General features: G+C 35.0%; 1 long non-coding RNA gene across 1 annotated transcript in view; it reads right to left on the reverse strand.

Moving 5' to 3' along the window:
* Positions 1-4,094, reverse strand: part of LOC128250469 (uncharacterized) — a 43,625-nt gene that overhangs the window by 33,211 nt on the left and 6,320 nt on the right. The window contains exon 2 of the long non-coding RNA XR_008266484.1: positions 3,512-3,601. This is a non-coding gene — a long non-coding RNA (uncharacterized LOC128250469). The remainder of the gene's footprint in view (positions 1-3,511; positions 3,602-4,094) is intronic.

Consider the following 4,094-nt stretch of genomic DNA (forward strand, 5'->3'; position numbering starts at 1 on the left):
CTCTCTTCCTCTCTCTCTCTCTCTTCCTCTCTCTCTCTCTCTCTCTCTCTATCTATCGGTAGATTGATAGATAGATAGATAGATACGAGTGATGGATTGGTGTGGAATTTGATGGCGCGGTTTGCTCCTCACGTCACACTCATTTAGTAAAATGTACATGTCTTTATCCCGCCTATACCTCCTCTGTATATTGAAGGTTACCTGCCCACTTTCTGAATCCCTTGATGTGTGTTTCCTAGAAACAATCTTTCGTGCATTACTGCGCCCGTAGCAACACCTTGTCACTTCCCGTTCAAGTCTAGCGTTAACTATATTCTGGTGCTGCAGAGAGATCTGTGCCATAACTGAATCAGTAGGCTGCCCTCAAAGGCTTTGGTTGGCATCCAACCAACTGAAGGACAACTTTGATTCTAAACCTGAAGAGACTGAGCTCCCAAAGTTCTCTTAAAGGGAAGCTCAATAGAAACAAGAACCTGACTGAGGCTGAGCTGTTTCGGTTTGGACATGACGAGTGAACAGTGAACGCTATGCGACCTGTAAGTTTCACACAAAGCTCCATCTGAAAATTATGTATTCTGTACGCCGAAGGACGTGCCAACATCTACGAACAACAATCACCCCAAGCATTAAAATGTAGAGCAACTGTAACGGAGAGAATAAAGGAGTATGGCAACTACATTTCCGATGCTGCATGCCGATCGTTCTTCTATATTATCAACTGATAATGACTTAGAATTATTGGCATCGTATGACAGAACGATGAATGTCCAAGTAGTATTTCTTGAAGGGCAGCACGGTCTTCTTTAGAAGGGACAGAGCTGCCTTAAAACATGGTGGAAAAGATGTTCATGTACTGCTTGCAATTGTCTTTTCCGTAAAGCGAATTTATATTTAGAAAATTACTCTTCACAACCAGTTCAGAAACTGAAGTTTGCATTCTGGGACACAAAAAGCCATGCCTGGTATATCAGATAGTAATAGTGAAGTGTAAATTTCTGGAAGATTCATCTCTATAAGTGCTATAGTAATCTTTAAAATTGCCATGTTTCAATACTCTGAAAAATACCTAGGTTTTTCTCTCAAAGCGGAAGATGCTTGTGGAGGACCCTAGGGAATTATTCCACATGAAAGAATGATGGGAATGCACACAGAGACTGATCAGCCTCATGTAAGCATCACAGTGCTGCATTCTCACCGTTCGTAACATCTAGAATCAATTGGTTAATGTATTTAAGTCCTATAATGTGGAGCTTAAAAACAAACAATCCTTATGATAGCAGGTGTATTAGGTATGTCAAAAAACACCATTCAGACAAATAGATAACAAAAATACCAGGACGTACAGGTATATATATATATATATATATATATATATATATATATATATAACATACAGAAAATACCACCGCTAGGCATCGCACACATCCTACGTAAAACACTTTCAATACAGTGAAAATAAGAGCATCGCAACAAACCACAGCACATACCCAAGGCACGCAGAACTGCGCTCGGTAGTGCAGTTAAAGCACGTGATAACAATGAGTCTACTAAATGATAATAACAAATTAGTTTAAATAGTATTCTCATTTGTTGTGAGCCAGTGTTCCACATGTATGTAGTTATTGTTGATATTGAGTGTAAAAAAAAGAAAAAATGATTATCCGTGGGTAAAAGAAGGCAAGAACTGAATGAGAACTAGAAGAAAGAAAAGGGAGGTTAATGCACTTGGAGACATTGTCTGCGGTAACTAGACTCTTGCATGCACGTGTCTCTTCCTGCCTCTCCTCATATTTTCAACCAATTATGGTCAGACCACGTCAATTAGATCATTTGTTTCGAAGCAAGCTTCTGGTGTTCCAACAAAAATCCCTTTCCCTCACTGATATAATCGGAGTTATCGCTTATGACTCAAGGCTTTTCAGTTCACGTCTAACTCTGATTATCAACCACCTCCTATTTTTTTGGTGGATTTATTTAAATTTCGCTTTTTCTATTGTTCAGCTATTGTTCTTTATTTTGTTAATCCCCGACGAGAAAGAAAAGATCCTCATGCTTGTTTAATTAACAGAATCTCGTCTACAATACGTTTGCAAAACAGACTGAACAATGCCGAAACAGTAGAAGAAATTAATACATTACATATTCACACGCACAAGCACGTTCGCGCAAGCACGCATATATACACTATCGCACGCGCACACACACGCACTCGTACGCACACACACACTCACACGTGCACGAATAGACATTCGGTTGTTCAAGCAATTGAATGACCCCCTGCATCTTGACTTAATCTGTGATGTGGTTGAATATACAACATACACACGTTTAAGTTAACTCAGCCTGAGACAGCGTATGAATATATATATATATATATATATATATATATATATATATATCAAAATAAGCAACACGGATTTCAAAGGTGATTGCAGTACGCACGTTTCATGCTACTCCATTTATTTAAGTAATGCGAGCATTACATTAAATGCAATATGTAGAGCAATCTTCAGCTGCACAAAAATAGAGAAAATTACATTAGAGTAGAATAGACATATTATAATTGTGGCAACATTTAAAATCCAAGTGGGAAGAAGAATACATAAAAATCCATCTTGACAGAGCCAAGACTATCAGGCTTGCCACAATTATAATATGTCTATTCTACTGTATTTTTCTACATTTTTGTGCAGCTGAAGATTGCTCTACATATTGCATTTAATGTAATGCTCGCATTACTTAAATAAATGGAGTAGCATGAAACGTGCGTACTGCACTCATCTTTAAAATCCGTGTTGCTTATTTTGATCACCTCACTTTTAGAATGGTTTTTGGATAATACCATACTATATTCTGGTGCCTAAACATAAGTACCATATTCAATTTTGAATCTAAATCTAAATCTCTATATGTGTGTGTGTGTGTGTGTGTGTGTGTGTGTGTGTGTGTGCGCGCGTGTGCGTGCGTGTGTGTGTAGGTGTATATATGTATGTATATGTACCCGTTAAATACTAATACGCATATAGTCTTTTGCTGAGATCAGAACCACGAAGACTACAGTAGACTATGTGTGATAAACGTCCAAGAGAAGAATACAAAACGTAGTTATATATAAAAAAAACATGAATGAATACACAAATATATGTGATTGCTTATGTGTGTATGTGTATGCGTGTGTGAGTGTGTAGATATGTAGATATATATATATGATGTATATATACTGATGTATATGTATATATACACTTGTATATGTATGTTTATATATGTATACAAGTGTATATATATTTACATATATATACACACATATATATTTATACATTAATAAACACATGTGCATATACATTTATAGATACCTATAGCCTTACTGATATTGGCACAAAACAAGATAAATATGGGAAAAGTTTATTAATTTTATCGCCCTTTGTTTTTCACTGGTGCTTTTTTTTTTTTTTTCGAAATCCGATGAGAAGAAGACAATCAATGTTTAGGAGAAATTTAAAAAGGAACAAACCTTGCAAGCCACTTTCTGATAGAGACAGCGATCAGTTGAAGAATTTTCTCATAACCTGCCATTCTAGTGCTTCCACGAATTATTTGAAACCTAGTTAAAAATTAAGGAATAATTACTGATATAAAATAATGAAACGGTTTGCTTCTGAAAATGATCTTGTACATAATATAACTTACTGGGTTCATTTTTTAACATTAAATTCTTACATGACTGTCTAGTTCATAACAATAACACATTGATTAATGCCAAAAAAATGTAATTTTTATGACAATATTGTGATAATCTCTTTTCAATGAACTTAATACAAATACCATTGTTATCTTGATTACTATATTCTGATAGACAGGCTTGGTGTATTTAATCTAGTCTACAGACATTTTCCTTTTTCGTCTTTTGTTTTTGAATTGGATTTTTGATTCGTGTGTGCATATATATATATATACATATACATGTATATATGTGGTCATATATATATATGCATATATATATACATATGTATATATACATTTGTATATATATATACAAATACATGTATATATGTGGTCATATATATATATGCATATATATACATATATATGTATAT

This window comes from Octopus bimaculoides, chromosome 21, assembly GCF_001194135.2.
Source record: "Octopus bimaculoides isolate UCB-OBI-ISO-001 chromosome 21, ASM119413v2, whole genome shotgun sequence".
NCBI lineage: Eukaryota > Metazoa > Mollusca > Cephalopoda > Octopoda > Octopodidae > Octopus > Octopus bimaculoides.